This window comes from Calliopsis andreniformis, chromosome 3 (assembly GCF_051401765.1).
Source record: "Calliopsis andreniformis isolate RMS-2024a chromosome 3, iyCalAndr_principal, whole genome shotgun sequence".
NCBI classification, from domain to species: domain Eukaryota; kingdom Metazoa; phylum Arthropoda; class Insecta; order Hymenoptera; family Andrenidae; genus Calliopsis; species Calliopsis andreniformis.
This window is the reverse complement of record NC_135064.1, coordinates 29,516,066-29,539,898: the sequence shown is the minus strand read 5'-3', so window position 1 is coordinate 29,539,898 and position 23,833 is coordinate 29,516,066.

Here is a 23,833-nt window from a genome sequence, read left to right as displayed (position 1 = left end):
GTCCGACGGAAATTCGCGACTCTACCGTATCTTGTATCTTTGTGCAACGACCCTCAGAGCAGAAAGGTGGGCAACGTCTCTATCCAAATGCCTTGCGACAGCAGTTTGAGTCAGCCCCCCAACCTCTCTCTCTTCGAGAACTCTATCCTCGCGTATCTATATAGTCTACCTTGCAATGTCTCATCAAATACTTGAATGGAAGTTTCGTGTAAAATTTTCCGCGTCCTCGAGATCATTTCCAGAGCAGCGCCCTATCTGTCATGCACACTAGGCAGAGTAGTATGGTTTCGCCTTTCCTTCAATGTCTCGTGGTTTTCTTTTAATTTTCTAGGTTATACTACACTCTACTTTACTTCGTTTCGCCGAGAGGGAAGCGTCGCATGAGCTTGAAGAATTTCGAGAAGCGATTCTCCACCAGAGACTCGAGCCCTTCCATCCCGAAACCTTTGAGAATCTTTTTTGAATTTATTAAAAGGTATTCTCACTTTAATTTCTACTTTAGGTTAGAGTCGTTGAAGACAACTCTCACCCCGATTCTCTTTTCAGTTTTTCGGAATTTCTCCACTCCAGTCTCCCCGAAGAATCGCCTCTCCTCTATGAGGAAAATCATAAGGAATGAAGAGAAAAGGGGGAAAGAGAGAAAAGAAGACGAAAAGGCCCTCCTCGTGGACTTCCTCGTGCGATCCGACTCGGCAAAAGCACGAGCGGATAAGCCGTGATCGCACTGTCCCCTCGGCGGGCGGGCGTGTGCGGGTGAGTCGCGGTGGTGTCGGCGATGTGTCGCGGCGCGTCGCGGTCGACTTCGCGAGAAGAGGTGTCGCGGTCCGACAAGCCGTGATCGCGCTATCCCCTCGGCGGGCGGGCGTGTGCGGGTGAGTCGCGGTGGTGTCGGCGGTGTGTCGGCGATGTGTCGCGGCGCGTCGCGGTCGACTTCGCGAGAAGAGGTGTCGCGGTCCGACAAGCCGTGGTCGCGCTGTCCCCTCGGCGGGCGGGCGAGTCGCGGTGGTGTCGGCGGTGTGTCGGCGATGTGTCGCGGCGCGTCGCGGTCGACTTCGCGAGAAGAGGTGTCGCGGTCCGTGATCGCGCTGTCCCCTCGGCGGGCGGGCGTGTGCGGGTGAGTCGCGGTGGTGTCGGCGGTGTGTCGGCGATGTGTCGCGGCGCGTCGCGGTCGACTTCGCGAGAAGAGGTGTCGCGGTCCGAGAAGCCGTGATCGCGCTGTCCCCTCGGCGGGCGGGCGTGTGCGGGTGAGTCGCGGTGGTGTCGGCGGTGTGTCGGCGATGTGTCGCGGCGCGTCGCGGTCGACTTCGCGAGAAGAGGTGTCGCGGTCCGAGAAGCCGTGATCGCGCTGTCCCCTCGGCGGGCGGGCGTGTGCGGGTGAGTCGCGGTGGTGTCGGCGGTGTGTCGGCGATGTGTCGCGGCGCGTCGCGGTCGACTTCGCGAGAAGAGGTGTCGCGGTCCGACAAGCCGTGATCGCACTGTCCCCTCGGCGGGCGGGCGTGTGCGGGTGAGTCGCGGTGGTGTCGGCGGTGTGTCGGCGATGTGTCGCGGCGCGTCGCGGTCGACTTCGCGAGAAGAGGTGTCGCGGTCCGACAAGCCGTGGTCGCGCTGTCCCCTGGACGTGTGCGGGTGTGTCGCGGCGAGAAGAAATGACCGTCGGCGCGTGTGGACGCCGCGCCGAAGGGGTGACCGTCGGCGCGTGTCTCGGTCGCGTCGAAGAGGTGCCCGGCGGTGTGTGTGTGATTCGTCGCGCCCCCCTGTCGCTGCGCTCCGCGCCGTCGGCGAGTAGCCCGGTGGGCGTCGTCCCCGCGTGACTCTACTGCAAGTGGGGTGGGCGAGAACTCTACCGCGTGCTTCTACGGGCTAGCCCCTCTGCCGTCCGCGGATCCAGTGATCGAGGCTCTCATCATCGAGGCGTTCGCCATAAGGGGACGACGCCAATTGTAATTAGTAGTATGAGAGGGGGAGAAATCCATCCCCTCGTGCGAGCAAGTCCGCGAGATCGTCTCAGAAGCAGCGCCCTGTATAGCTAACCCTCGCGGGCAGTGAATTATGGTTTCGCCCTTCTTCGACGTCTCGCGGTTCTGTATTCTACGGACTTATCCCGAGATCGTCTCCGAAGCGACGCCCTATCATGTTAGCCCGTTCGGGCAGTGCTGTGTGGTTTCGTCACCCTTCGACGTCCCGCGACGGGTAGGAAACGAACTTGAAGCTACGCTACTCTTGTTTTTTTGAAAAACTATTTTCCCGACGGAACGCTTCGCGCTGGAAAGTAGTGAAGCAGTGAAGAAAAATGATTGTCGCTTGATGTTTTTTTTCCTTTTTCCCGGCATTCCTCTCCGCGGGTGATTCGAATTTTTCTCCCTCGAGACACCACCGGCCTTTGTACTATCTCTACGTCGGAAGTCAACGCGTCAACGTTCCTTTTCCTTCCGTTTTCTCCAGATTCTTAAGCAACAGAGAGAGAGCCGTGTAAGACGATTATCTCGTTGGCCCGTGGCGTCTTCTTCCAGGATTCGTTCGAGGTTCCCCCGCGGCTCGATAATCGAATTGTTAAAAAGCTAATTTTGACACGCGAAAATATGGAAGAATCCGCATGGAGGGGTGGTTGGGTTCGAGAGCTATCGCGAGTCTGTACGGTTGCTGTCCCCTGATTTCTGTAGTCGTTCCGTTAAAAACGCGCGTCCCCGTTCGCGAGTAAATTCTACCCTCGTGTGCACCGCGCACTCAAACCGATCGCGATCTCGTATCGAAAGTTTTTCCCCGACTCTTTTGTAAATTCTTCTTTTCCCGTAGGTGTGTATCGTCGAGCGAGAGAGCGAGAGACAAGGGCGGAGAAGAACAGCTGTCGAGACGCGGACGAGGAAGAAGAAGAAGAACGATGAGGAGGAAGAAGAATGAAGAGGAGAAGAATAATGCTGACGATGATAGCAACGACGATAGCAGTTTTTACTGAGGACGAAGTGGTAAAGAGGAGACGAAGAATGCTCCTCTTCGTCCGTGAAAGTCCCGGAAGGCAACTCCCTCTTTATTTCTTCGCGTTATACGTATTGAAAATTCTTCCCCGATTCGTTTGTAAATTCTTCTTTTCTCGTAGGTGTGTACCGTTGAGAACGAGCGCGAGAGTGAGAGACAAGAGCAGAGAAGAACAACTGTCGAGACGCAGACGACGAAGAAGAAGAAAAATGAGGAGGAAGAAGAATGAAGAAGAAGAGAATAACGACGATAGCAGCTTTTACTGGGGACGAAGTGGTAAAGAGGAGACGAAGAATGCTCCTCTTCGTCCGTGAAAGTCACGGAAGGCAACTCCCTCGTTATTTCTTCGCGTTATACGTATTGAAAATTCTTCCCCGATTCGTTTGTAAATTCTTCTTTTCTCGTAGGTGTGTACCGTTGAGAACGAGCGCGAGAGTGAGAGACAAGAGCAGAGAAGAACAACTGTCGAGACGCAGACGACGAAGAAGAAGAAGACCGATGAGGAGGAAGAAGAATGAAGAAGAAGAGAATAACGACGATAGCAGCTTTTACTGGGGACGAAGTGGTAAAGAGGAGACGAAGAATGCTCCTCTTCGTCCGTGAAAGTCACGGAAGGCAACTCCCTCGTTATTTCTTCGCGTTATACGTATTGAAAATTCTTCCCCGATTCGTTTGTAAATTCTTCTTTTCTCGTAGGTGTGTACCGTTGAGAACGAGCGCGAGAGTGAGAGACAAGAGCAGAGAAGAACAACTGTCGAGACGCAGACGACGAAGAAGAAGAAAAATGAGGAGGAAGAAGAATGAAGAAGAAGAGAATAACGACGATAGCAGCTTTTACTGGGGACGAAGTGGTAAAGAGGAGACGAAGAATGCTCCTCTTCGTCCGTGAAAGTCACGGAAGGCAACTCCCTCGTTATTTCTTCGCGTTATACGTTGAGATTAATCAGTTTCCTACCTTCACGAGCTTTGAAGCACGGCGGCCTTTGCGTCCCCTCGCAGTTGTTCGTCTGGACCTCGTGTGAATCACTGCGCACACAAATACAAAGAGTCCAAGCTCAAGTCAAATTGTCACTATAAGTGTTCAGAGTTTTTCGATAGAAGACGAATGCGATAACGTCCAAATATACTCGCTTCACTGATCGCGTCGCTAGCGATGTCACCACGCACACACGACAAACACTAAGTGTTCATACGCGAGAGAAGACTCGGAAGTCGATAAAGAATGCTTTGGATGCTCGGGATGCTTTCACGTCGGAAGACTGGTCAGCACTGATCGGCGCCTCCACCGCCGCCTCCGGTGGAGGCCGTGCTCCTGTACCCCCTCTCTACCTTCCAGGCATCGAACTTCCCCGAGGGTGCATACGAACGCCGGTACCACCCTCCTCCGAGAAGCCGCCATTTTGTAAGTATCTCGGCTCTTCTCGTTCGTCGTTGTCCCTCCACCCACGCCGACGAGAAGCGTGCCGTAGAGGGGACGAAGCGAGACAGCCGCAGCATGCGTACCAGAAGACAAAGTCGAAAATCTCCCGTTACCAGGCGTGATTTTACCCGAACGGAAGAGAGCGTGCGAGCAATGTTTTGTAAGGAATTAAAAATGACTCGTTGAAGATTTCTCGTTTGACCTCGCCATTGTTCGGCCAGCTCCTCATTCCGTCCCATCCCCTGTCTCTAGGCAGGGAAACGATGTCCAACGACAAGAAACAGATGACCGATTCGAACAATCGAGCGGGTGACGACGAAGAGCACGTGGCCACCCTTACGCGATTGTCTCCTAAACCTTCCTTCAAAAATGCTCTCGAGATTCTCCATTCAAAGAAAAAGGAAAGTCTTCTCGAACGTTCTCTGTAATTGTTTCTCGCACGTGTTTTCGGACATCTGCAGTCCTTCACGAGCGTGAAACTTCGAACGGGCCTTTTTACAGCTTTCCCTGTTCTTTGTTTAGATTTTTCCCTTTTCTTTCAGCATTTTTAGGCCTTGAGAGAAAGTATAAAAATGCATCTACCCGTCGCACATCTGGTCGACACTCCACCGTCCCTACTGTTTATCGTTTTACGATTCGCCTTCTTTACTGCGCTTTCTCTTAACTTTATCACCCTCACGTACTACGGTTGTTCGGGAATTTTCCAAATTTCCCCTGACCCTCCGTAAAACGCCACAAACGAAAGGAGAGGCTCAAATGAGCGGTCCGCGGGAAGAGAAGAAAAGAACGGGAAAAATAATAATTCTTCGCAATCGCTCGGGGTTTCCTCGAGAATTACTTGTCTTTTGACGTTTCGCTCGTTAGCGAAAAATTCGAAATCTCGCGGAGAGCCTCTTCCACTCTCCCCGCGAGTCCCTCCACCCACTAGGTGGAGGAGTGCCTGCCTGTTTGATAGGCGAAGAAGAATCACTCTATTCTCGTGAGACTCCCCGAGAAAGAGGGGGTAACACCATACCACTCCCAAGAGAACGCCTTAGGAGGATCTAAGCGCGTATGCACTCGTTCACCCATCCCAGGATGGTGCCTCGGTGCATGCCGCTTAACCACGGCTACTTTCGATATTCCCCCCGAGCCCTGCAACCGGTTCGGCCCCCGTGATTTACTGGTTTCACCCGCCCGACTATGGACTAAGAATCCTTTTCCCCTGTTCGTTCCTCTATACCGTTTCGTGTTTCCGCACGACGTCTTTATCGATTCATATCCCTATACGCGATTATAATTTCTGCGATTGCAAAACTTTCGATGTGTACAGTTTCCCGACTGTTTTCGCTTCTTACGTCGCTATTCGTATGTGCACGGTATTTGAGTTTTATCTTATGCCCATGCACATATACACGTGTGCACGCATATAAGTGTAGAATTTTCCTTAAGATTTAAAATCTGAATTTCCCCTGCTATCGTTCTAGCGTTCCGGCTACGCACCTTCGCGGCTCAGTTATCTATTTCTCGTCCGTCCGCGCTGTCTTTCCGTTCCCGTCCGAATCCCCTTACGCGCCCCCTCTTTAACGCCGTTGCCGCCCTATTCTAGTCGTGCCCGAACACTCTCGTTCGCGTCGGTATACCTGATTTCTTCTCTAATGTTTCTTTACCTTTAACTTTTTACCGACTCTTACCCTCGTGCTAACGATCTTCTTTACCTACACCCTCGCTCGTCTGTACCCGTTTTTCCCGCTCGACCACGCGTGGCTCTCGCGATTCTTTTAACCTCTCCCGCCGATGACAGCTCGTCCGCGAGTCACGTAACATCAATTAGTATCGTAATTAAGGCATTCCCTATCATCCTTTTACCCCTACGATTGTTCCTATTTCTTCGCGTACTGCGCGTTACGCGAACACCCCGACGCTAGTGCGACGCTGATCGTTCGATCAAATCTCGATATGTAAGCTTCTATTTTTACAGTTTCGCAGATTGCTGATACGCCGAAGGGACTCGCAAAGCATCTTCCCCTCAGCTGTACAGTCGACCAGATACGGTAATTACTCTACTTCTCCTATTCATCGAACGTCAGTCGCAAACACGTCAGAGTGTGTATCTCGATGCCTTTCCTTGGCCCTACGCGTTCCTCGCGTTACGCCTCTATCAACTTGCCTCGCGATTTTCTTATATCTCTATGCCCGTTCGCGATTCTATTTTATTATTATTCTCCTCGTCCCGCTTATCCCGTCCGTGTCCCTATGTTTCGTCTTTTGTTTCTCGCGTGTCCTATCTCGAGTAATTTCCTATTCTCTTCGCATTTATTATTTTATTTCCTCGCGTACCGACGAATATTCGTTCCCTGACCTGTACCAAGTCCCGTTATTCCCGACCACCCCTGCCTTCGCATTGTGCGTTAATTCCCCCCTTTTACAATGCTCATTTTTCCAGAGTGTTCGATTTTGAAAAACGATTCCTAAACTACCCGGCGCGCCTAATTACTTTTCCTCTGCTTGTTTACGACTATTTGTTTTCTCCTCGACCTTCTCCCCTCTAATGTCGCATCTCCGTCCTCGCCCCTTCGGTTTCCTGTTTATTTGACTCGTCTCTCGTATATCCTCTAGCCGTCTCGATTCTAACGTATCATCTTTCTACGCATTTCCATTTTCCCGTTACGTCAATTTTCGTGACCCTCTCGGTTACTTAGTTAATGAATTATTTAATCATTTCCCTCGCTATGCCCCCTCCCTTCCGCCCCCCAGTCTTCCAGGTGATGCTTACGATCTTCTCTCTTCAATTGTCATGCAAGCAAACTCACTCTTTCACAGCAAAGCAAACTCAAAAATATCAAACGTCCATTGCTCATGTTCCCTCCCCCCTCAGCGCGCCGCCCGTGCGTTTTCCTCACGCTTTGGCCAGCGACTTCGTCAAGCAAGAAATAACATATTCAATTTTATTTACAGTTTTCCAAAGGTCTCCCGTGAGAGTGCATAATCCTGCGCCCTCTCTCTCTTCCGTCGGTTGAGCTCTCCCCTCTCCCCGCTCGTGTCCGACGGAAATTCGCGACTCTACCGTATCTTGTATCTCTGTGCAACGACCCTCAGAGCAGAAAGGTGGGCAACGTCTCTATCCAAATGCCTTGCGACAGCAGTTTGAGTCAGCCCCCCAACCTCTCTCTCTTCGAGAACTCTATCCTCGCGTATCTATATAATCTACCTTGCAATGTCTCATCAAATACTTGAATGGAAGTTTCGTGTAAAATTTTTCGCGTCCTCGAGATCATTTCCAGAGCAGCGCCCTATCTGTCATGCACACTAGGCAGAGTAGTATGGTTTCGCCTTTCCTTCAATGTCTCGTGGTTTTCTTTTAATTTTCTAGGTTATACTACACTCTACTTTACTTCGTTTCGCTGAGAGGGAAGCGTCGCATGAGCTTGAAGAATTTCGAGAAGCGATTCTCCACCAGAGACTCGAGCCCTTCCATCCCGAAACCTTTGAGAATCTTTTTGAGTTTATTAAAAAGGTATTCTCACTTTAATTTCTACTTTAGGTTAGAGTCGTTGAAGACAACTCTCACCCCGATTCTCTTTTCAGTTTTTCGGAATTTCTCCACTCCAGTCTCCCCGAAGAATCGCCTCTCCTCTATGTGGAAAATCATAAGGAATGAAGAGAAAAGGGGGGAAAGAGAGAAAAGAAGAAGAAAAGGCCCTCCTCGAGGACTTCCTCGTGCGATCCGACTCGGCAAAAGCACGAGCGGATAAGCCGTGATCGCACTGTCCCCTCGGCGGGCGGGCGTGTGCGGGTGAGTCGCGGTGGTGTCGGCGGTGTGTCGCGGCGCGTCGCGGTCGACTTCGCGAGAAGAGGTGTCGCGGTCCGAGAAGCCGTGATCGCACTGTCCCCTCGGCGGGCGGGCGTGTGCGGGTGAGTCGCGGTGGTGTCGGCGGTGTGTCAGCGATGTGTCGCGGCGCGTCGCGGTCGACTTCGCGAGAAGAGGTGTCGCGGTCCGAGAAGCCGTGATCGCACTGTCCCCTCGGCGGGCGGGCGTGTGCGGGTGAGTCGCGGTGGTGTCGGCGGTGTGTCGGCGATGTGTCGCGGCGCGTCGCGGTCAACTTCGCGCGAGAAGAGGTGTCGCGGTCCGAGAAGCCGTGGTCGCGCTGTCCCCTCGGCGGGCGGGCGAGTCGCGGTGGTGTCGGCGGTGTGTCGGCGATGTGTCGCGGCGCGTCGCGGTCGACTTCGCGAGAAGAGGTGTCGCGGTCCGTGATCGCACTGTCCCCTCGGCGAGCGGGCGTGTGCGGGTGAGTCGCGGTGGTGTCGGCGATGTGTCGCGGCGCGTCGCGGTCGACTTCGCGAGAAGAGGTGTCGCGGTCCGACAAGCCGTGATCGCGCTATCCCCTCGGCGGGCGGGCGTGTGCGGGTGAGTCGCGGTGGTGTCGGCGGTGTGTCGGCGATGTGTCGCGGCGCGTCGCGGTCGACTTCGCGAGAAGAGGTGTCGCGGTCCGACAAGCCGTGGTCGCGCTGTCCCCTCGGCGGGCGGGCGTGTGCGGGTGAGTCGCGGTGGTGTCGGCGATGTGTCGCGGCGCGTCGCGGTCGACTTCGCGAGAAGAGGTGTCGCGGTCCGACAAGCCGTGGTCGCGCTGTCCCCTGGGCGTGTGCGGGTGTGTCGCGGCGGAGTCGCGGTGGTGTTTGCGGTGTGTCGGCGATGTGTCGCGGCGCGTCGCGGTCGACTTCGCGAGAAGAGGTGTCGCGGTCCGACAAGCCGTGGTCGCGCTGTCCCCTGGGCGTGCGCGGGTGTGTCGCGGCGAGAAGAAGTGACCGTCGGCGCGTGTGGACGCCGCGCCGAAGGGGTGACCGTCGGCGCGCGTCTCGGTCGCGTCGAAGAGGTGCCCGGCGGTGTGTGTGTGGTTCGTCGCGCCCCCCTGTCGCTGCGCTCCGCGCCGTCGGCGAGTAGCCCGGTGGGCGTCGTCCCCGCGTGACTCTACTGCAAGTGGGGTGGGCGAGAACTCTACCGCGTGCTTCTACGGGCTAGCCCCTCTGCCGTCCGCGGATCCAGTGATCGAGGCTCTCATCATCGAGGCGTTCGCCATAAGGGGACGACGCCAATTGTAATTAGTTAGTATGAGAGGGGGAGAAATCCATCCCCTCGTGCGAGCAAGTCCGCGAGATCGTCTCGGAAGCAGCGCCCTGTATAGCTAACCCTCGCGGGCAGTGAATTATGGTTTCGCCCCTCTTCGACGTCTCGCGGTTCTGTATTCTACGGACTTATCCCGAGATCGTCTCCGAAGCGACGCCCTATCATGTTAGCCCGTTCGGGCAGTGCTGTGTGGTTTCGTCACCCTTCGACGTCCCGCGACGGGTAGGAAACGAACTTGAAGCTACGCTACTCTTGTTTTTTTTTTTTTGAAAAACTATTTTCCCGACGGAACGCTTCGCGCTGGAAAGTAGTGAAGCAGTGAAGAAAAATGATTGTCGCTTGATGTTTTTCCTTTTTCCCGGCATTCCTCTCCGCGGGTGATTCGAATTTTTCTCCCTCGAGACACCACGGGCCTTTGTACTATCTCTACGCCGGAAGTCAACGCGTCAACGTTCCTTTTCCTTCCGTTTTCTCCAGATTCTTAAGCAACAGAGAGAGAGCCGTGTAAGACGATTCTCTCGTGGCCCCGTGGCGTCTTCTTCTAGGATTCGTTCGAGGTTCCCCCGCGGCTCGATAATCGAATTGTTAAAAAGCTAATTTTGACACGCGAAAATATGGAAGAATCCGCATGGAGGGGTGGTTGGGTTCGAGAGCTATCGCGAGTCTGTACGGTTGCTGTCCCCTGATTTCTATAGTCGTTCCGTTAAAAACGCGCGTCCCCGTTCGCGAGTAAATTCTACCCTCGTGTGCACCGCGCACTCAAACCGATCGCGATCTCGTATCGAAAGTTTTTTCCCCGACTCTTTTGTAAATTCTTCTTTTCCCGTAGGTGTGTATCGTCGAGCGAGAGAGCGAGAGACAAGGGCGGAGAAGAACAACTGTCGAGACGCAGACGACGAAGAAGAAGAAAAATGAGGAGGAAGAAGAATGAAGAAGAAGAGAATAACGACGATAGCAGCTTTTACTGGGGACGAAGTGGTAAAGAGGAGACGAAGAATGCTCCTCTTCGTCCGTGAAAGTCACGGAAGGCAACTCCCTCGTTATTTCTTCGCGTTATACGTTGAGATTAATCGGTTTCCTACCTTCACGAGCTTTGAAGCACAGCGGCCTTTGCGTCCCCTCGCAGTTGTTCGTCTGGACCTCGTGTGAATCACTGCGCACACAAATACAAAGAGTCCAAGCTCAAGTCAAATTGTCACTATAAGTGTTCAGAGTTTTTTGATAGAAGACGAATGCGATAACGTCCAAATATATTCGCTTCACTGATCGCGTCGCTAGCGATGTCACCACGCACACACGACAAACACTAAGTGTTCATACGCGAGAGAAGACTCGGAAGTCGATAAAGAATGCTTTGGATGCTCGGGATGCTTTCACGTCGGAAGACTGGTCAGCACTGATCGGCGCCTCCACCGCCGCCTCCGGTGGAGGCCGTGCTCCTGTACCCCCTCTCTACCTTCCAGGCATCGAACTTCCCCGAGGGTGCATACGAACGCCGGTACCACCCTCCTCCGAGAAGCCGCCATTTTGTAAGTATCTCGACTCTTCTCGTTCGTCGTTGTCCCTCCACCCACGCCGACGAGAAGCGTGCCGTAGAGGGGGCGAAGCGAGACAGCCGCAGCATGCGTACCAGAAGACAAAGTCGAAATCTCCCGTTACCAGGCGTGATTTTACCCGAACGGAAGAGAGCGTGCGAGCAACGTTTTGTAAGGAATTAAAAATGACTCGTTGAAGATTTCTCGTTTGACCTCGCCATTGTTCGGCCAGCTCCTCATTCCGTCCCATCCCCTTTCTCTAGGCAGGGAAACGATGTCCAACGACAAGAAACAGATGACCGATTCGAACAATCGAGCGAGTGACGACGAAGAGCACGTGGCCACCCTTACGCGATTGTCTCCTAAACCTTCCTTCAAAAATGCTCTCGAGATTCTCCATTCAAAGAAAAAGGAAAGTCTTCTCGAACGTTCTCTGTAATTGTTTCTCGCACGTGTTTTCGGACATCTGCAGTCCTTCACGAGCGTGAAACTTCGAACGGGCCTTTTTACAGCTTTCCCTGTTCCTTGTTTAGATTTTTCCCTTTTCTTTCAGCATTTTTAGGCCTTGAGAGAAAGTATAAAAATGCATCTACCCGTCGCACATCTGGTCAACACTCCACCGTCCCTACTATTTATCGTTTTACGATTCGCCTTCTTTACTGCGCTTTCTCTTAACTTTATCACCCTCACGTACTACGGTTGTTCGGGAATTTTCCAAATTTCCCCTGACCCTCCGTAAAACGCCACAAACGAAAGGAGAGGCTCAAATGAGCGGTCCGCGAGAAGAAAAGAAAAGAACGGGAAAAATAATAATTCTTCGCAATCGCTCGGGGTTTCCTCGAGAATTACTTGTCTTTTGACGATTCGCTCGTTAGCGAAAAATTCGAAATCTCGTGGAGAGCATTTTCCACCCTCCCCGCGAGTCCCTCCACCCGCTAGGTGGAGGAGTGCCTGCCTGTTTGATAGGCGAAGAAGAATCACTCTACTCTCGTGAAACTCCCCGAGAAAGAGGGAGTGACACCATACCATTCTTAATGAGAACGACGCCTCGAGAGATTTCAGGCGTGTGAGAACGCTCGTTCACCCATCCCAGGATGGTGCCTCGGTGCATGCCGCTTAACCACGGCTACTTTCGATATTCCCCCCGAGCCCTGCAACCGGCTCGGCCCCCGTGATTTACTGGTTCCACCCGCCCGACTATAGACTAGGAATCCTTTTCCCCTGTTCGTTCCTCTATACCGTTTCGTGTTTCCACGCGACGTCTTTATCGATTCATATCCCTATACGCGATTATAATTTCTGCGATTGCAAAACTTTCGATGTGTACAGTTTCCCGACTGTTTTCGCTTCTTACGTCGCTATTCGTATGTGCACGGTATTTGAGTTTTATCTTATGCCCATGCACATATACACGTGTGCACGCATATAAGTGTAGAATTTTCCTAAGATTTAAAATCTGAATTTCCCCTGCTATCGTTCTAGCGTTCCGGCTACGCACCTTCGCGGCTCAGTTATCTATTTCTCGTCCGTCCGCGCTGTCTTTCCGTTCCCGTCCGAATCCCCTTACGCGCCCCCTCTTTAACGCCGTTGCCGCCCTATTCTAGTCGTGCCCGAACACTCTCATTCGCGTCGGTATACCTGATTTCTTCTCTAATGTTTCTTTACCTTTAACTTTTTACCGACTCTTACCCTCGTGCTAACGATCTTCTTTACCTACCCCCTCGCTCGTCTGTACCCGTTTTTCCCGCTCGACCACGCGTGGCTCTCGCGATTCTTTTAACCTCTCCCGCCGATGACAGCTCGTCCGCGAGTCACGTAACATCAATTAGTATCGTAATTAAGGCATTCCCTATCATCCTTTTACCCCTACGATTGTTCCTATTTCTTCGCGTACTGCGCGTTACGCGAACACCCCGACGCTAGTGCGATGCTGATCGTTCGATCAAATCTCGATATGTAAGCTTCTATTTTTACAGTTTCGCAGATTGCTGATACGCCGAAGGGACCCGCAAAGCATCTTCCCCTCAGCTGTACAGTCGACCAGATACGGTAATTACTCTACTTCTCCTATTCATCGAACGTCAGTCGCAAACACGTCAGAGTGTGTATCTCGATGCCTTTCCTTGGCCCTACGCGTCCCTCGCGTTACGCCTCTATCAACTTGCCTCGCGATTTTCTTATATTTCTATGCCCGTTCGCGATTCTATTTTATTATTATTCTCCTCGTCCCGCTTATCCCGTCCGTGTCCCTATGTTTTCGTCTTTTGTTTCTCGCGTGTCCTATCTCGAGTAATTTCCTATTCTCTTCGCATTTATTATTTTATTTCCTCGCGTACCGACGAATATTCGTTCCCTGACCTGTACCAAGTCCCGTTATTCCCGACCGCCCCTGCCTTCGCATTGTGCGTTAATTCCCCCCTTTTACAATGCTCATTTTTCCAGAGTGTTCGATTTTGAAAAACGATTCCTAAACTACCCGGCGCGCCTAATTACTTTTCCTCTGCATGTTTACGACTATTTATTTTCTCCTCGACCTTCTCCTCTCTAATGTCGCATCTCCGTCCTCGCCACTTCGGTTTCCTGTTTATTTTACTCGCTTCTCGTATATCCTCTAGCCGTCTCGATTCTAACGTATCATCTTTCTACGCATTTCCATTTTCCCGTTACGTCAATTTTCGTGGCCCTCTCGGTTACTTAGTTAATGAATTATTTAATCATTTCCCTCGCTATGCCCCCTCCCTTCCGCCCCCCAGTCTTCCAGGTGATGCTTACGATCTTCTCTCTTCAATTGTCATGCAAGCAAACTCACTCTTTCACAGCAAAGCAAACTCAAAAACTTCAAACGTCCATCGCTCATGTTCCCTCCCCCCTCAGCGCGCCGCCCGTGCGTTTTCCTCACGCTTTGGCCAGCGACTTCGTCAAGCAAGAAATAACATATTCAATTTTATTTACAGTTTTCCAAAGGTCTCCCGTGAGAGTGCATAATCCTGCGCCCTCTCTCTCTTCCGTCGGTTGAGCTCTCCCCTCTCCCCGCTCGTGTCCGACGGAAATTCGCGACTCTACCGTATCTTGTATCTTTGTGCAACGACCCTCAGAGCAGAAAGGTGGGCAACGTCTCTATCCAAATGCCTTGCGACAGCAGTTTGAGTCAGCCCCCCAACCTCTCTCTCTTCGAGAACTCTATCCTCGCGTATCTATATAGTCTACCTTGCAATGTCACATCAAATACTTGAATGGAAGTTTCGTGTAAAATTTTTCGCGTCCTCGAGATCATTTCCAGAGCAGCGCCCTATCTGTCATGCACACTAGGCAGAGTAGTATGGTTTCGCCTTTCCTTCAATGTCTCGTGGTTTTCTTTTAATTTTCTAGGTTATACTACACTCTACTTTACTTCGTTTCGCTGAGAGGGAAGCGTCGCATGAGCTTGAAGAATTTCGAGAAGCGATTCTCCACCAGAGACTCGAGCCCTTCCATCCCGAAACCTTTGAGAATCTTTTTGAATTTATTAAAAAGGTATTCTCACTTTAATTTCTACTTTAGGTTAGAGTCGTTGAAGACAACTCTCACCCCGATTCTCTTTTCAGTTTTTCGGAATTTCTCCACTCCAGTCTCCCCGAAGAATCGCCTCTCCTCTATGTGGAAAATCATAAGGAATGAAGAGAAAAGGGGGGAAAGAGAGAAAAGAAGAAGAAAAGGCCCTCCTCGAGGACTTCCTCGTGCGATCCGACTCGGCAAAAGCACGAGCGGATAAGCCGTGATCGCACTGTCCCCTCGGCGGGCGGGCGTGTGCGGGTGAGTCGCGGTGGTGTCGGCGGTGTGTCGGCGATGTGTCGCGGCGCGTCGCGGTCGACTTCGCGAGAAGAGGTGTCGCAGTCCGAGAAGCCGTGATCGCGCTGTCCCCTCGGCGGGCGGGCGTGTGCGGGTGAGTCGCGGTGGTGTCGGCGGTGTGTCGGCGATGTGTCGCGGCGCGTCGCGGTCGACTTCGCGAGAAGAGGTGTCGCAGTCCGAGAAGCCGTGATCGCGCTGTCCCCTCGGCGGGCGGGCGTGTGCGGGTGAGTCGCGGTGGTGTCGGCGGTGTGTCGGCGATGTGTCGCGGCGCGTCGCGGTCGACTTCGCGAGAAGAGGTGTCGCGGTCCGACAAGCCGTGGTCGCGCTGTCCCCTGGACGTGTGCGGGTGTGTCGCGGCGAGAAGAAATGACCGTCGGCGCGTGTGGACGCCGCGCCGAAGGGGTGACCGTCGGCGCGTGTCTCGGTCGCGTCGAAGAGGTGCCCGGCGGTGTGTGTGTGATTCGTCGCGCCCCCCTGTCGCTGCGCTCCGCGCCGTCGGCGAGTAGCCCGGTGGGCGTCGTCCCCGCGTGACTCTACTGCAAGTGGGGTGGGCGAGAACTCTACCGCGTGCTTCTACGGGCTAGCCCCTCTGCCGTCCGCGGATCCAGTGATCGAGGCTCTCATCATCGAGGCGTTCGCCATAAGGGGACGACGCCAATTGTAATTAGTTAGTATGAGAGGGGGAGAAATCCATCCCCTCGTGCGAGCAAGTCCGCGAGATCGTCTCAGAAGCAGCGCCCTGTATAGCTAACCCTCGCGGGCAGTGAATTATGGTTTCGCCCCTCTTCGACGTCTCGCGGTTCTGTATTCTACGGACTTATCCCGAGATCGTCTCCGAAGCGACGCCCTATCATGTTAGCCCGTTCGGGCAGTGCTGTGTGGTTTCGTCACCCTTCGACGTCCCGCGACGGGTAGGAAACGAACTTGGAGCTACGCTACTCTTGTTTTTCGAAAACTATTTTCCCGACGGAACGCTTCGCGCTGGAAAGTAGTGAAGCAGTGAAGAAAAATGATTGTCGCTTGATGTTTTTCCTTTTTCCCGGCATTCCTCTCCGCGGGTGATTCGAATTTTTCTCCCTCGAGACACCACGGGCCTTTGTACTATCTCTACGCCGGAAGTCAACGCGTCAACGTTCCTTTTCCTTCCGTTTTCTCCAGATTCTTAAGCAATAGAGAGAGAGCCGTGTAAGACGATTCTCTCGTGGGCCCGTGGCGTCTTCTTCTAGGATTCGTTCGAGGTTCCCCCGCGGCTCGATAATCGAATTGTTAAAAGGCTAATTTTGACACGCGAAAATATGGAAGAATCCGCGTGGAGGGGTGGTTGGGTTCGAGAGCTATCGCGAGTCTGTACGGTTGCTATCCCCTGATTTCTATAGTCGTTCCGTTAAAAACGCGCGTCCCCGTTCGCGAGTAAATTCTACCCTCGTGTGCACCGCGCACTCAAACCGATCGCGATCTCGTATCGAAAGTTTTTTTTTCCCCGACTCTTTTGTAAATTCTTCTTTTCCCGTAGGTGTGTATCGTCGAGCGAGAGAGCGAGAGACAAGGGCGGAGAAGAACAACTGTCGAGACGCGGACGAAGAAGAAGAAGAAGAACGATGAGGAGGAAGAAGAATGAAGAGGAGAAGAATAATGCTGACGATGATAGCAACGACGATAGCAGTTTTTACTGAGGACGAATTGATAAAAAGGAGACGAAGAATGCTCCTCTTCGTCCGTGAAAGTCACGGAAGGCAATTCCCTCGTTATTTCTTCGCGTTATACGTATTGAAAATTCTTCCCCGATTCTTTTGTAAATTCTTCTTTTCTCGTAGATGTGTACCGTTGAGAACGAGCGCGAGAGTGAGAGACAAGAGCAGAGAAGAACAACTGTCGAGACGCAGACGACGAAGAAGAAGAAAAATGAGGAGGAAGAAGAATGAAGAAGAAGAGAATAACGACGATAGCAGCTTTTACTGGGGACGAAGTGGTAAAGAGGAGACGAAGAATGCTCCTCTTCGTCCGTGAAAGTCACGGAAGGCAACTCCCTCGTTATTTCTTCGCGTTATACGTTGAGATTAATCGGTTTCCTACCTTCACGAGCTTTGAAGCACAGCGGCCTTTGCGTCCCCTCGCAGTTGTTCGTCTGGACCTCGTGTGAATCACTGCGCACACAAATACAAAGAGTCCAAGCTCAAGTCAAATTGTCACTATAAGTGTTCAGAGTTTTTTGATAGAAGACGAATGCGATAACGTCCAAATATATTCGCTTCACTGATCGCGTCGCTAGCGATGTCACCACGCACACACGACAAACACTAAGTGTTCATACGCGAGAGAAGACTCGGAAGTCGATAAAGAATGCTTTGGATGCTCGGGATGCTTTCACGTCGGAAGACTGGTCAGCACTGATCGGCGCCTCCACCGCCGCCTCCGGTGGAGGCCGTGCTCCTGTACCCCCTCTCTACCTTCCAGGCATCGAACTTCCCCGAGGGTGCATACGAACGCCGGTACCACCCTCCTCCGAGAAGCCGCCATTTTGTAAGTATCTCGACTCTTCTCGTTCGTCGTTGTCCCTCCACCCACGCCGACGAGAAGCGTGCCGTAGAGGGGGCGAAGCGAGACAGCCGCAGCATGCGTACCAGAAGACGAAGTCAAAAATCTCCCGTTACCAGGCGTGATTTTACCCGAACGGAAGAGAGCGTGCGAGCAATGTTTTGTAAGGAATTAAAGAAGAATGACTCGTTGAAGATTTCTCGTTTGACCTCGCCATTGTTCGGCCAGCTCCTCATTCCGTCCCATCCCCTGTCTCTAGGCAGGGAAACGATGTCCAACGACAAGAAACAGATGACCGATTCGAACAATCGAGCGGGTGACGACGAAGAGCACGTGGCCACCCTTACGCGATTGTCTCCTAAATCTTCCTTCAAAAATGCTCTCGAGATTCTCCATTCAAAGAAAAAGGAAAATCTTCTCGAACGTTCTCTGTAATTGTTTCTCGCACGTGTTTTCGGACATCTGCAGTCCTTCACGAGCGTGAAACTTCGAACGGGCCTTTTTACAGCTTTCCCTGTTCCTTGTTTAGATTTTTCCCTTTTCTTTCAGCATTTTTAGGCCTTGAGAGAGAATATAAAAATGCATCTACCCGTCGCACATCTGGTCAGCACTCCACCGTCCCTACTATTTATCGTTTTACGATTCGCCTTCTTTACTGCGCTTTCTCTTAACTTTATCACCCTCACGTACTACGGTTGTTCGGGAGTTTTCCAAATTTCCCCTGACCCTCCGTAAGACGCCACAATCGAAAGGAGAGGCTCAAATGAGCGGTCCGCGAGAAGAAAAGAAAAGAACGGGAAAATAATAATTCTTCGCAATCGCTCGGGGTTTCCTCGAGAATTACTTGTCTTTTGATGATTCGCTCGTTAGCGAAAAATTCGAAATCTCGCAGAGAGCATTTTTCCACCCTCCCCGCGAGTCCCTCCACCCGCTAGGTGGAGGAGTGCCTGCCTATTTTGATAGGCGAAGAAGAGTCACTCTATTCTCGTGAGACTCCCCGAGAAAGAGGGGGTAACACCATACCATTCTTAATGAGAATCGACGCCTCGAGAGATTTCAGGCGTGTGAAAACGCTCGTTCACCCATCCCAGGATGGTGCCTCGGTGCATGCCGCTTAACCACGGCTACTTTCGATATTCCCCCCGAGCCCTGCAACCGGCTCGGCCCCCGTGATTTACTGGTTCCACCCGCCCGACTATAGACTAGGAATCCTTTTCCCCTGTTCGTTCCTCTATACCGTTTCGTGTTTCCGCGCGACGTCTTTATCGATTCATATCCCTATACGCGATTATAATTTCTGCGATTGCAAAACTTTCGATGTGTACAGTTTCCCGACTGTTTTCGCTTCTTACGTCGCTATTCGTATGTGCACGGTATTTGAGTTTTATCTTATGCCCATGCACATATACACGTGTGCACGCATATAAGTGTAGAATTTTCCTAAGATTTAAAATCTGAATTTCCCCTGCTATCGTTCTAGCGTTCCGGCTACGCACCTTCGCGGCTCAGTTATCTATTTCTCGTCCGTCCGCGCTGTCTTTCCGTTCCCGTCCGAATCCCCTTACGCGCCCCCTCTTTAACGCCGTTGCCGCCCTATTCTAGTCGTGCCCGAACACTCTCGTTCGCGTCGGTATACCTGATTTCTTCTCTAATGTTTCTTTACCTTTAACTTTTTACCGACTCTTACCCTCGTGCTAACGATCTTCTTTACCTACACCCTCGCTCGTCTGTACCCGTTTTTCCCGCTCGACCACGCGTGGCTCTCGCGATTCTTTTAACCTCTCCCGCCGATGACAGCTCGTCCGCGAGTCACGTAACATCAATTAGTATCGTAATTAAGGCATTCCCTATCATCCTCTTACCCCTACGATTGTTCCTATTTCTTCGCGTACTGCGCGTTACGCGAACACCCCGACGCTAGTGCGACGCTGATCGTTCGATCAAATCTCGATATGTAAGCTTCTATTTTTTACAGTTTCGCAGATTGCTGATACGCCGAAGGGACCCGCAAAGCATCTTCCCCTCAGCTGTACAGTCGACCAGATACGGTAATTACTCTACTTCTCCTATTCATCGAGCGTCAGTCGCAAACACGTCCGAGTGTGTATCTCGATGCCTTTCCTTGGCCCTACGCGTCCCTCGCGTTACGCCTCTATCAACTTGCCTCGCGATTTTCTTATATTTCTATGCCCGTTCGCGATTCTATTTTATTATTATTCTCCTCGTCCCGCTTATCCCGTCCGTGTCCCTATGTTTTCGTCTTTTGTTTCTCGCGTGTCCTATCTCGAGTAATTTCCTATTCTCTTGGCATTTATTATTTTATTTCCTCGCGTACCGACGAATATTCGTTCCCTGACCTGTACCAAGTCCCGTTATTCCCGACCGCCCCTGCCTTCGCATTGTGCGTTAATTCCCCCCTTTTACAATGCTCATTTTTCCAGAGTGTTCGATTTTGAAAAACGATTCCTAAACTACCCGGCGCGCCTAATTACTTTTCCTCTGCATGTTTACGACTATTTATTTTCTCCTCGACCTTCTCCTCTCTAATGTCGCATCTCCGTCCCCGCCACTTCGGTTCCCTGTTTATTTACTCGCCTCTCGTATATCCTCTAGCCGTCTCGATTCTAACGTATCATCTTTCTACGCATTTCCATTTTCCCCTTACGTCAATTTTCGTGGCCCTCTCGGTTACTTAGTTAATGAATTATTTAATCATTTCCCTCGCTATGCCCCCTCCCTTCCGCCCCCCAGTCTTCCAGGTGATGCTTACGATCTTCTCTCTTCAATTGTCATGCAAACAAACTCACTCTTTCACAGCAAAGCAAACTCAAAGATATCAAACGTCCATTGCTCATGTTCCCTCCCCCCTCAGCGCGCCGCCCGTGCGTTTTCCTCACGCTTTGGCCAGCGACTTCGTCAAGCAAGAAATAACATAGTCAATTTTATTTACAGTTTTCCAAAGGTCTCCCGTGAGAGTGCATAATCCTGTGCCCTCTCTCTCTTCCGTCGGTTGAGCTCTCCCCTCTCCCCGCTCGTGTCCGACGGAAATTCGCGACTCTACCGTATCTTGTATCTTTGTGCAACGACCCTCAGAGCAGAAAGGTGGGCAACGTCTCTATCCAAATGCCTTGCGACAGCAGTTTGAGTCAGCCCCCCAACCTCTCTCTCTTCGAGAACTCTATCCTCGCGTATCTATATAGTCTACCTTGCAATGTCTCATCAAATACTTGAATGGAAGTTTCGTGTAAAATTTTTCGCGTCCTCGAGATCATTTCCAGAGCAGCGCCCTATCTGTCATGCACACTAGGCAGAGTAGTATGGTTTCGCCTTTCCTTCAATGTCTCGTGGTTTTCTTTTAATTTTCTAGGTTATACTACACTCTACTTTACTTCGTTTCGCCAAGAGGGAAGCGTCGCATGAGCTTGAAGAATTTCGAGAAGTGATTCTCCACCAGAGACTCGAGCCCTTCCATCCCGAAACCTTTGAGAATCTTTTTTGAATTTATTAAAAGGTATTCTTACTTTAATTTCTACTTTAGGTTAGAGTCGTTGAAGACAACTCTCACCCCGATTCTCTTTTCAGTTTTTCGGAATTTCTCCACTCCAGTCTCCCCGAAGAATCGCCTCTCCTCTATGAGGAAAATCATAAGGAATGAAGAGAAAAGGGGGGAAAAGAGAGAAAAGAAGAAGAAGTAAAGGCCCTCCTCGAGGACTTCATCGTACGATCCGACTCGGCAAAAGCACGAGCGGATAAGCCGTGATCGCGCTGTCCCCTCGGCGGGCGGGCGTGTGCGGGTGAGTCGCGGTGGTGTCGGCGGTGTGTCGGCGATGTGTCGCGGCGCGTCGCGGTCGACTTCGCGAGAAGAGGTGTCGCGGTCCGAGAAGCCGTGATCGCACTGTCCCCTCGGCGGGCGGGCGTGTGCGGGTGAGTCGCGGTGGTGTCGGCGGTGTGTCGGCGATGTGTCGCGGTCGACTTCGCGAGAAGAGGTGTCGCGGTCCGAGAAGCCGTGTTCGCGCTGTCCCCTGGACGTGTGCGGGTGTGTCGCGGCGAGAAGAAGTGACCGTCGGCGCGTGTGGACGCCGCGCCGAAGGGGTGACCGTCGGCGCGTGTCTCGGTCGCGTCGAAGAGGTGCCCGGCGGTGTGTGTGTGATTCGTCGCGCCCCCCTGTCGCTGCGCTCCGCGCCGTCGGCGAGTAGCCCGGTGGGCGTCGTCCCCGCGTGACTCTACTGCAAGTGGGGTGGGCGAGAACTCTACCGCGTGCTTCTACGGGCTAGCCCCTCTGCCGTCCGCGGATCCAGTGATCGAGGCTCTCATCATCGAGGCGTTCGCCATAAGAGGACGACGCCAATCGTAATTAGTAGTATGAGAGGGGGAGAAATCCATCCCCTCGTGCGAGCAAGTCCGCGAGATCGTCTCAGAAGCAGCGCCCTGTATAGCTAACCCTCGCGGGCAGTGAATTATGGTTTCGCCCTTCTTCGACGTCTCGCGGTTCTGTATTCTACGGACTTATCCCGAGATCGTCTCCGAAGCGACGCCCTATCATGTTAGCCCGTTCGGGCAGTGCTGTGTGGTTTCGTCACCCTTCGACGTCCCGCGACGGGTAGGAAACGAACTTGAAGCTACGCTACTCTTGTTTTTCGAAAACTATTTTCCCGACGGAACGCTTCGCGCTGGAAAGTAGTGAAGCAGTGAAGAAAAATGATTGTCGCTTGATGTTTTTTTTTCCTTTTTCCCGGCATTCCTCTCCGCAGGTGATTCGAATTTTTCTCCCTCGAGACACCACGGGCCTTTGTACTATCTCTACGCCGGAAGTCAACGCGTCAACGTTCCTTTTCCTTCCGTTTTCTCCCGATTCTTAAGCAACAGAGAGAGAGCCGTGTAAGACGATTCTCTCGTGGCCCCGTGGCGTCTTCTTCTAGGATTCGTTCGAGGTTCCCCCGCGGCTCGATAATCGAATTGTTAAAAAGCTAATTTTGACACGCGAAAATATGGAAGAATCCGCATGGAGGGGTGGTTGGGTTCGAGAGCTATCGCGAGTCTGTACGGTTGCTGTCCCCTGATTTCTGTAGTCGTTCCGTTAAAAACGCGCGTCCCCGTTCGCGAGTAAATTCTACCCTCGTGTGCACCGCGCACTCAAACCGATCGCGATCTCGTATCGAAAGTTTTTCCCCGATTCTTTTGTAAATTCTTCTTTTCCCGTAGGTGTGTATCGTCGAGCGAGAGAGCGAGAGACAAGGGCGGAGAAGAACAACTGTCGAGACGCGGGCGAAGAAGAAGAAGAAGAACGATGAGGAGGAAGAAGAATGAAGAGGAGAGGAGAAGAATGCTGACGATGATAGCAACGACGATAGCAGTTTTTACTGAGGACGAAGTGGTAAAGAGGAGACGAAGAATGCTCCTCTTCGTCCGTGAAAGTCACGGAAGGCAACTCCCTCGTTATTTCTTCGCGTTATACGTATTGAAAATTCTTCCCCGATTCGTTTGTAAATTCTTCTTTTCTCGTAGGTGTGTACCGTTGAGAACGAGCGCGAGAGTGAGAGACAAGAGCAGAGAAGAACAACTGTCGAGACGCAGACGACGAAGAAGAAGAAAAATGAGGAGGAAGAAGAATGAAGAAGAAGAGAATAACGACGATAGCAGCTTTTACTGGGGACGAAGTGGTAAAGAGGAGACGAAGAATGCTCCTCTTCGTCCGTGAAAGTCACGGAAGGCAACTCCCTCGTTATTTCTTCGCGTTATACGTTGAGATTAATCAGTTTCCTACCTTCACGAGCTTTGAAGCACGGCGGCCTTTGCGTCCCCTCGCAGTTGTTCGTCTGGACCTCGTGTGAATCACTGCGCACACAAATACAAAGAGTCCAAGCTCAAGTCAAATTGTCACTATAAGTGTTCAGAGTTTTTTGATAGAAGACGAATGCGATAACGTCCAAATATATTCGCTTCACTGATCGCGTCGCTAGCGATGTCACCACGCACACACGACAAACACTAAGTGTTCATACGCGAGAGAAGACTCGGAAGTCGATAAAGAATGCTTTGGATGCTCGGGATGCTTTCACGTCGGAAGACTGGTCAGCACTGATCGGCGCCTCCACCGCCGCCTCCGGTGGAGGCCGTGCTCCTGTACCCCCTCTCTACCTTCCAGGCATCGAACTTCCCCGAGGGTGCATACGAACGCCGGTACCACCCTCCTCCGAGAAGCCGCCATTTTGTAAGTATCTCGGCTCTTCTCGTTCGTCGTTGTCCCTCCACCCACGCCGACGAGAAGCGTGCCGTAGAGGGGACGAAGCGAGACAGCCGCAGCATGCGTACCAGAAGACAAAGTCGAAAATCTCCCGTTACCAGGCGTGATTTTACCCGAACGGAAGAGAGCGTGCGAGCAATGTTTTGTAAGGAATTAAAAATGACTCGTTGAAGATTTCTCGTTTGACCTCGCCA